Genomic DNA, 10,674 nt, shown 5'->3' with positions numbered 1-10,674 from the left:
AGTTGTCACTGTTGTGGGAGCATTTGGGGCAAAGTGAGCAATGAGGGGAGGCTGGGTGAGAGCTGTGCGGATCGTCTGGAAGGCTTGCTCAAACTCTGGAGTCCATAAAAACTTTGGTGTCTCAATGAGGGCTTGTAGGGGGTCACAACTTTGGAAAAAGTATTAATGAAGCGCCGATAGAAGCTAGCTGTTTGTACACATGAGAGTACATGCTTCTGATTGTGAGAAGTTTGAATGCGGCACATGGCTGCTGCTTTGTCGGGGTCTGGGCGCTGGCCTTCGGTGGATATAACAAATCCGAGAAACTTAATATGTGGAACGTCAAAACGACACTTGTCTAACGAGGCCTTAAGTCCATTGTCCAGAAGCAATTGGAGGGCTTTACGAAGAAGTTGCGCAAACGTGTTGAACGACTAAGCATAGACAAGAATACCATCAAGATATACACGAATACCAGACTTGTCGTGGTGGGGCTTCAGATCTTGAAAGACTGTCTGCGTGATGCGTTGGAATGTTGATGGCGCATTTTTCAAACAGAACGGCATCCGAGTCCACATGTATGTGCCGTGGTGAGGGATGAAAGCTTTTTTTCATAATCCTGGGTGCGGAGGCTGACTTGTCAGTGTCCACTTTTCAAGTCCATGTTAGCAAAGTACGCGCATCCAGCGATGTCTTGAATGATATCATCCACAAGAGGCAGGGGGTACACCACTGTGATCATGCGTTCATTGAGGGGTGCATAGTTAACACACATACGTTTCTTATCTCCGCGAGACACTACGACCACTGGAAAAGCCCATGGGCCAAATGCTGGAAAAATAACACCTCGGTCCAGGAGTTCCTTTAGATGTTTTTCCACGAACTGTCTGTCTTCGGGCGCATATCGGTATGGGCTACGGCTTTAGGGCAAGGCGTTTGATAACAAGTTAATGCGATGCTGCATGCCCGTGAAATGGCCTAAGTCATCTATGTAACGGGCGAAGGCTCCATTCTGCTGTGTCAAAATGTCGGCAATGGCACTATTTTGGCTAAAAGATAACTGATCGGAGGGCTGGGGAAGATCAGGGTGAATGTCTTTAGCAACAGTTCCGGCTATCTGGGCTGGCGGCTCGGCACTGGGGCTATTTAAAGGCAAACGTGGAGTTTCCTGGGCGAAGGCTTGCCAGATGGCTGCTCCGGCGACGGCAAGGGCTCTCTCTGTATGCAGTCTTGTGACATGGTCTGCACTTGTGAATTAAGGCTCGATTGGGTGAGAATTACGGCATTGGACATCAGTGGTGTTAGTTTTCGTTCTGCTATGAGAGACAAACCTGTGGCCGTATGCTGGAGCCGGACGGGCTGTGGAGGCTCAAAGATCAGACGCGCCTGTGCGGCTCGAAACCTATCTTCACCAATGACGAAGGGGAAGATGTTGTGTTCCAGAACCGTGGCCTGGACGACTCCCGCTATTGGGCCAATGGTGATCTTAAGTAAAGCTGCACCGCTGGGAGTACGGTAGTACCTCCTTCAACTGCCAGTGAAGGCTCAGTCCAGGGTTGTAGCCTGCATTCTGGAACAGGCGACTTTCCTACGAGAGTCAGCTTAGAACCTGAGTCTGGGAACGCATCATAGTGTCCAATTCCAGTGATGGTCGCTAAAAAGAATGGGCACTGCAGTTGAGAACCTTCAAGGGTTACTGGAATGGTATGAAGAGCTGGTGGTAATGGCACTGCAGTCATGGCCCTAGCTGCCGACGACAATGCCTGGGCTGACTGATTGGTGTATGTTGTACACTTCAAAGTGAGGTGACCGAGGTGTTTGCAATTATAACACACCGCTTAGGACAAGTCTTGGCCACTACGAAACGCTGGACCTCCATATTGTGACGAGATGGCTTGGTATCTAGCCTCTTGAAGTTGGTGGGCTGGTCCGCGATGCGTTGACGTGAGGCTGTGGGTGACGGTGACGTCAAGCCATAGCGCTGCGTCGGGTGGGTGGGACATTCGGATCTAGCCGATTTAGGCGAATATGATTGGTAACTTTATTGGGCAGGAGTAGTCGAAGGGCTTGCCTTGGCGTGCTGGGCGGACGTATCCAGGGTCGCACATGTCCCAAGAAAGGTTTGGACGGTTGTTGGTCTGTTGGCTGCCAATGCTGCGACGATATGTTCATCCCGCATGCCTTGGAGTAGGTTGTCAATCTTCTCCGGATCGCTGAGGTTACCGGGCAACGTTGGATGATTCTTAATTTGTCGAAGGCGAACTGAAGAAGGGATTTGCCAATCCCTTGAGTCACGTCCATGACGCGTTCCTGCCAGTGGATAAGAATCCATTCTGTGGTGAATGCCTCTTTGAAGGCGTCTCTCCAAGTTGGCCACGTGTCGTATTGGCTTCCGAACGCGAGGTGCCAGTTTCGTGCTGTACCTTTCAACTTCCTTGCTGCGATGAGCCGGATGGTAGCGTCATCCCCCGAGGCTAGTTGCGGGACGCGACGAACGTACTCCAGCGATTCTTTGACGTTTGCTTTGGCGAGCCCTCGAACTGTGGGACGGACGCGGACAGGTCTGTTGGCGTTGTAACTGTCGTTGAAGACGAGGCAACTGCTGCAACAAAGCAGCAAGGTTTTGAAGCGTGATGGAGTCTAGTGCCGAAAGAGCCAGCGGCAGTGTCCGACGCTTGGTCCATCCTAGGCGAAGATTTGCGGCGCGCCTCGATGTCTGCGGCGAGTCGCTGAATGAGGGCTCCTTTTGAGCCGGAAGTGTCTAGCTCACGCGCAGCGAGCTCTTCCTTAATAAGCTCGACGCTTAGACACGACAGAGTTCTTGCGTCTAGTTCACTCCAGACAATGCCGTGGATGGCTGTGTCGTGCAAGGCTTACCAAGGAGCTACGAAACGTTCCGCTCACCAGAAACCGCCGAGACAAAGTGCGTTCTTAACGCTTTGCGAAGACGCGAGGGCCGGGTGTACATCGTTCCAAAGCTTCCGAAGTTCTTGTCGAGAACGATTGCAGGTCTTCACGACGGGGCGTAGGCGGAACCAGGCGAGTCGAGGCAAGGCTCGGCGGTCGGGCTAGTGTAGGCTTTCACGGTTCAAAGTCGACTGCGCCAGATGTAAGGCATGGGGGCCAAGTCTTGGAAAGGGATTAAGAAAGTATATTTACATTAGAAACACACGTTAAGTAGTAGGGCTAAGAGCGAGTTGGGGGTGGCCATGACCTATTGCAATCCTGACCTGCCGACAAAAGTGCCCCCTATGGAACCAGCTGTCGCCGACGGAGGGCCTGGTTTCTCCGCTGAGAGAGCGCGGTATAGGTTTTTCTGGGACCCACACGCAGCTCACAGCCTGCATTCCCTGGGGCGTGCAACGGTGCGACCCCTCCCACTAGCTGATTACCGCTCTTCCTTCTCTTCCGCATGGGTCCATCTCGCCACAAAGCGGCGCCAGTGGTGGGACTAATAGTTTTCGCTCGTAGCGGGACAATACAAGTTTTAGAGCGCAGCTCTTAGGAGCCCGTTTCCGGCTTGAGCGGCGTCGCCGTCGGCGTCGGCGTCGCCGTCGCCGTCGCCGCCGTCGGCGTAACCGCGCGGTGCATCATGGGAAATGTCCCATAATGCACCGCGCGAGCCCCCCACCAAGGTCACGTGACCTCGTGGGGGTCACGTGACCCCCCGAAGTCACGTGACTCCCCTGAGGTCACGTGGCCCCCTCCTCGAGGTCACGTGACCCCCGCCGATGTTGCGTGACCCCCCGATGACGTCATCGTCACTGATGACGTCACCGGCATCCACATCGTCATCGTCATCATCACTGATGACGTCACCGGCATCCACATCGTCATCGTCATCATCACTGATGACGTCACCGGCATCCACATCGTCATCGTCATCACTGATGACGTCACCGGCATCCGCATCGTCATCGTCATCATCACTGATGACGTCACCAGCATCCACATCGTCATCGTCATCATCACTGATGACGTCACCGGCATCCACATCGTCATCGTCATCATCACTGATGACGTCACCGGCATCCGCATCGTCATCGTCATCATCACTGATGACGTCACCGGCATCCACATCGTCATCGTCATCATCACTGATGACGTCACCGGCATCCACATCGTCATCGTCATCATCACTGATGACGTCACCGGCATCCACATCGTCATCGTCATCATCACTGATGACGTCACCGACATCCGCATTGTCATCGTCATCATCACTGATGACGTCATCAGTGACGTCACTGATGTCGTCACCGGCATCCGCATCGTCATCGTCATCATCACTGATGACGTCATCAGCGACGTCACTGATGACGTCACCGACATTCGCATCGTCATCGTCATCATCACTGGTGAAGTCATCAGTGACGTCACTAATGACGTCATCGGTACCCGCATCGTCATCGTCACTGATGACGTCATCAGTGACGTCAGTGATGACATCATCGGCATTGGGGGTCACGTGACCCCCAAGGTAACGTGACCCCCCCCTGGTTAGTTTAACCCCCCCCCCCCAGTGCCCTTCCCTCCTCCTCCTCAAGAGCTGCGCTCTAATTCGGCGTTACAGGGAGTTGTAAGCGGCTTTCATTTTTTTCAATGTTGATCTAATCGCCTCTGTCTGGCTGATTAGGCGACGAGGGGGCGGTGCCTGGAGGTAGAACGAGATTGTACTACAGCACCGAAGTAATTTTATATTTTCGGGATCTGCAACTTCTACTTGAGCTTGAACCGTATAACGATTCACCGATTGTATGGTTTACTGCTGCGAACCCTATTGTAAATCTGCAAGTAAAAACACGGCTGGAGTTAGTTTTCATGGACCCCAACGACTGCGCTAATCGCCAGTGTCGACTGCGGCGGCTTGTCATGTCCTAAATGGAGATTTACAGGCTTTGTCTGCCTTTCAAAGGCAGCAGTGGAAGGCTCAGCTCAAATGCTGCTGAGATGCAGCAAACCATCCCATTCATTCGGGGCAGCTGTGTTATCAACGGCATGCAGAAACCTTTTTGATCGCAAAAGTGCAACACCTGGGCGCAAAAAACCCTAGTCGAGCTCTTACTGAAAAAATGTGTTCGGCCATTTCTTTGAAACTACACAAACTGCGTGGTCGAGAGAAATGTAAAGTTAAAAAGGGTGAAAGCAAAGCCTGCGTCTAGGAAGGTTTTCAAGGTATGAACCGACAGCAATGATTCACAATGTCTTCTGAAAGAACTGAAATAGGCTTGATGTGTTAATTATCAAACGTTTCTCAATAAATAATGCTAACCATGAAACCGGTTAATCTCCGTCGCATACTCGTATTAAAGCTGTCTAATAAGTACGCGCGTGTTCGACCCACGCCTCATCTGCAACTGGCACGGGGAAATAACTATGACGGTAGCTAGCGCCCCTAGTGGCAAAATATTTCACACGCACAGTGGCGAAATCGCGGTAGGGGAGCTATTCCGCGTACAGGTCAGAGCCCAATAACGCAGCCGTGACTTGCGCGCCTCAAATTGGCGTGCGGATATTTTAGCAAGTACAAAGACCTTTAAGTGGCGCCATGCAGTCATAGCGTTGCGAAACGCTGCGGATTCTGTGTATACTAAACACCGGGCGCTGCCGCTCTTGTCTGTTGGCAGGTCAGGATTACAGTAGGTCGTGGTGGTGGCTGGCTTGAGTGGCTAAAGGCTCGACAAGCTCGCGACAGCACCAGACAGGAACGCACGAGCCGTCCAGGCCGGGCACGAGGGCGGCTTCTTTGCCTTCCGTCACCACGCATGCTCACTTGGGGCGCGTCAAAGCGAACGAGCTTGAGTCTTACCTTAGAGCGGTAAACCGGAACCCACTGCCTGCGGCGGAAATGGCACCCCCCCGATTGCCGCCATCCTGCCGGTTTGCCACATTAGTGATCACGTGACGTTACGATGGCTGCACCCAGAGGTGGGCCAGATCAGATTGGCCAGATCACGGCCAGCAGACGGGCACTCTGGGGCTTCGTTCAATTCGTACTCGAATGGATCCGAGTTTTTTCGGCGGATCAAGACACGTGACGAGACAGATGCAGCAATGCTGGACGCGAGTACGTTTTCGAATGCAACGGGTACGAGACCTTCACCCAGGAGTGAGATAAAGTTGCGTTCGATTTACTCTCATCTCTTTCACCGGTGCAGAAAAGTGTAGGGCAGTCTACTCCCGGTGTGTGTATTGAGATGCGACCGGAAGTACACCTCCCTACACTTTTCTACACCGGTGCAGAAGGTGCAGGTAAATCGAACGCAGCATCTATCTGACTTTTGGGTGAAGGTCTCGTACCCGTTGCATTCGAAAACTAAGATTGGAACACAGCCCCAGAGTGCCCATCTGCTGACCGTGATCTGGCCAACCTGATCTGGCCCACCTCTGGACGCAGCCATCTTAACGTCACGTGATCCCTAATGTGGCAAACAGGCAAGATGGCGGCAACCGCGGGGTGCCATTTTTGGCCGCTGGTTTACCGCTCTAAGTTTACTCAAGCTCTTTGGTCAAAGGTAATTGAAAGAAGAAAAGGCGAGAGGATACCACGCGCTCACACTCGAAATTCCAGAGTTGTGAATATAAAAAGCAAGATATTATTTACAGTCGTAATAAAAAGAAGTTACAAATTAAAAAGTGTAGATATACATACAAAGTTCAGTTCGATGGATCCGCTTACGGCAAGGTGTTGTACGTCAGCCTAGACAGGGAGTTAGTCCTGTCCAGGAAATGCTTGACATGCTCGCTTGGTCCGGGGGGATGTTTCCCAGAAATCTTGGATAAAAGCCCCATGGGCCTGGACTCGTCCGTCCGGGCTCTTCCTCGGCTGCCGCTACCACCGCTGTCGACTCGGGTTCCGTGTCGTGTCCGCCCTTCTCTCACGCCTCATGAGAGTGTGTTGTCTTCCTCTCATCACTGCGTCGTCTTCGTTTCTTCGTTATAGCCATTTCTTGCCCTTGCCCTTGCCTTGCACTCTTCTTCTAGTTATTCACATCTTCACCCGGGCCCGTTCACTGCATCTTCTTTCTCGTCCTTCGCTCAGTTCAACTCAGTTTTTACGCGCGTCGTTTTGATCATCCTTGGTTCCCCCACATCATCACACTCGTACTGGTAGTTTGTAGAGAACTTAGCTAAGACGGGCGGTTCACAGGAGGTGGTAAGCTACGGGACGCGCAAGTGGTCTTGACTGCCGCTCAACTTTGTCACGGGCGTAGGGCTTTGAGGTAATTTACGTATAAATTTGTACCAGTTCCTTAGTCAGGGGACGTTCAGCGGTGTTCAAGGTGCTCGAAGTTAGTAGATGTTAGGGTTAAAGTTACAAAGATTCAGCAGGCAGATGACTTCTTGGTGTTGGTAGGTTTTTCTCTGGTCACTGGGGAAATTGATGCTTTTGATTTGGTTCAAAATAGTGACGCTGGGCTCCCGTTGCTGGAGAGAATCAGTGTTGCGGTCGATCAATTCGGGTTCGAAATACAAAGTGTCGGTGGAGGGATGGGACTCTTCACTCCCGGGTTTCGGCACTAGCATAATACAATACGGCAGAATTTAGTTGAACTGACTTCTGTGAAAAAGTGCAGTTTTAAATACCGCTACGAAAGTTACTCTCCAACGTGGCTGAGTCACCTGCCGAAGCACCTTCTTGCGTTTTTTTTTATTAGCAGTATTTCCGTTTTTGGTATTCCAATCTAATCGTGATACACTGAGTTAGACATCAGAATGGCATGAACTATTTATTTATTTATTTATTCTGCTTAATATGGCCCCAAACAGCTCGAGGCCTTATTAGTGCGCACATATTACAAACAATGAAAGAACAGATACAGACAAACAAACAAGCAAGACGTGATTTGGAAAAGATAAAAGGAAATAAATAAAATATACGGAGAACAATGGAGAAACAACAGACCACAGATGTTTGTCAAACGGCCAACAATGCTCTTCTAAAATTTAAAAGGGGTGAAAACAATCCCAATCCCTCCTATCGCGATTATGAAAGAGCTGAAGTTTCAAATAAAAAAACGATCGAGCTACACCTAAACATTCCTGATGAGTTGTGAATGCGAAAGCATGCAAGCCGCTCGTCCGCTTCCTTTGTCGTCTGCTGCGTACTTTTCGCCGCCGGTGAGCGCGTGGCGCTTCCCTGGGCACGGTGACCTCGGACGCTCCGTGTTAATGGCGCGCTGATGGACACGAAGCGCCATGGGGTGGGCGACCGTGAAAACTGACGAGCGCAGCGGCCAATGGGAGCCGCCCCGTTGACGCGCGCCAGCCAATGGAGCCGATGGAAGCTAGGTGCCGTTTTCGCGCTTCAAACTGATGACGTCAGCTTGCTCCATGAGGCAGTTAATGCTTTCGCATTAAAACAATTGTTTCCGTATTTTTACTGCCATTACAAACCTTTGTAGGAGTCTTGTTTATCCCGTTTGAATAGAGTCCCGTAGTTTTGATGGTGAGCTAACGCTGTTCATCAATGATGGTATCACTTTATCTCAACAACCAGCGGACATTTTTCCGGCGAGTTTTTTTGGCACATTACCACGGAAGAGACACGCTGCTAAACGTATATGTGAGTGTTTTCCGAAATTGCTTTATAAATTCGAACAGCTAGTAAAAAATATAACAAATATGATTATCTTGTTCTATTCCATATTTCAGATAAAGGGAGCGGACCTTAAAAAATGGTATATCATGAAAAGGACCAACGGGCAGCCATTTTGCTTGAGAAAGATAATGTACTCCGCGTGGTAATTGTTTATAATTTCTCTATATTCGTTTTAATTTGCCCTTGTAGAACACCATATTACTTTATAAAATTGCGAACAATTGAGTTTAGTGTTAAATGAGATCATGAGAGCAGTCAAATGCTGAATGTCATTTTCGATAATTTGACTTAATTGCCCAGCTCGCTGAATTGAATTAAAGCATCAAGTGTGCCTCGATAGACACGAAATATGTATTTCAGGAAATTTAACTATCGAAAAAAAGATAGGAATAGCCCATGAAGATTAATTATCATTTGTGATTGTCTATTTGGCCGAGACGTTGTTTGGTGGCACAAAAATAACATTTCTGCCGACGTTGCTTGTACACGGATGAAAATGATCAAACATTGAAAGGCATATAAGCCACAGAATTTGCTAATACATGTGGTTTTTATACTGGGTTCCTACATTCTTGTTTTTACAATCCCCCGACACAGGACTTAATAATGTCGACAATATCAATGCATATTTTCGGTGGTCCATTTCGCCACCGTAAGCAACACGTGAATTTCAAGCAAGTCAAAGCGAACTAAAGAGCTTGCAGTAATAATGTTTTTATTGTATCTGCTTTTCATTGCTACAAAAAACTGCAATAATCTCAGATTGCATCGTGTAAGAACATAGCACTTCAAAAGCAAAGGCGTGTTTGAAATTGTTAGAACATAATCGTAGCAATTCGGAATCGCATCACTAAATGTTTCCTAATTATTAAATTAAAACATATTTGGAAAACATAAAGTGGTATTTGGATTGGAGTACCGCTCGGTGAAGCACGCGCTTTAATGAGAAGAGCAGATCTGCCAGGTTTATCGTCGGAAGAAATAGACGCAGGTATTTAAGTGCCTAGTTAATTTGTGATGGTTGCTGTGTTTTCGTAGATTACAGAGCCCGAATATCGCAACTGCATTTTATAATCTGTTAAGGTTATCAGTCAAAATACCATTGCAATCAAACGTCATATAGATATGTTTTCATTCATTCCAAGAATTTTTTTTTATACATTTTCTTGGTAGAATGTATTCCTGTTCCTGTTTAGGTGTACCTGTTTAGGTGTAGCTCCCGGGAGTATGTATTGCCGTACATTCTTAGAAAGAAATGTACATTTCATCAGTGTATGTATACAAGCCGGCAAAGAAATACTCTATTAATCTAATGCGCAGTGTACCAACTTCATAAAAAAAGTATTATTTTTCAACGTGCGGTTCCTCAATTAAGATAAATTAGCAGCGACCTCTACCCCCAGGGTCCTATAATACAACAAATGCAGCACTTATGTATGGGGCGAATATTTAAATTTGTAAATGAGATATTAAACAGTCGTTTTCGATTGTGACGAGCAAATTGTTTGTTAATTTCCCCGCTCAATTGAGCGCGAAAATTTACCACGTTATGACGTAACACGAAATTCCTCGCTTAATTTACCAAGACAATTCTTTTGAAGTAACCTACGTCATGTGACGATAGTTCATGGTGTCATATTGTGATATCACTTGGTCTTATGACGCCACTTTACGTCAAAATATGTGAATTTTATTTTTCTGATACATTTAGCGTGAAAGGATTGCGCGACATGAGGTAACTTGAAGTGTTTTACAACTAAATTTTTGGAAGCAATTGACTTCACATATGATCAGACATCTCGCGACATGGTCTTGTGACATGTCTTCACGGGGCACAGTGGTGGAGTCCCTTCACACAATGGCATCACAAGACATAAGGACACGTTACATCAATATTTTAGCTATATTTAGCGGCGGTATTTTGTATTGCGCCAGTTTACTGGACGTCATGTTACGTGCTGTCAAGTGTCACAAAAAATTCAGTCTGGAAGATAGCTTGACGGCAAATCAGGTTACCTGACTCCATGGTGTCAGGTCGATGTTTCTTACAATGGCGTATTTTCACTTTATGTCGCTTTACAAATTATTTTCCC

At 48.3% G+C, this 10,674-nt stretch overlaps 1 pseudogene; it reads right to left on the bottom strand.

Moving 5' to 3' along the window:
* Positions 1–529: 529 nt before the first annotated feature.
* LOC120846734 lies at positions 530–2,663 on the bottom strand (annotated as a pseudogene).
* Between the last annotated feature and the right edge of the window lie 8,011 nt (positions 2,664–10,674).

Source organism: Ixodes scapularis, unplaced genomic scaffold (assembly GCF_016920785.2).
Source record: "Ixodes scapularis isolate PalLabHiFi unplaced genomic scaffold, ASM1692078v2 PGA_scaffold4__175_contigs__length_147842914, whole genome shotgun sequence".
NCBI lineage: Eukaryota > Metazoa > Arthropoda > Arachnida > Ixodida > Ixodidae > Ixodes > Ixodes scapularis.
The sequence above is the reverse complement of the archived record's forward strand: the minus strand, read 5'-3'. Positions and strand labels throughout refer to the sequence as shown.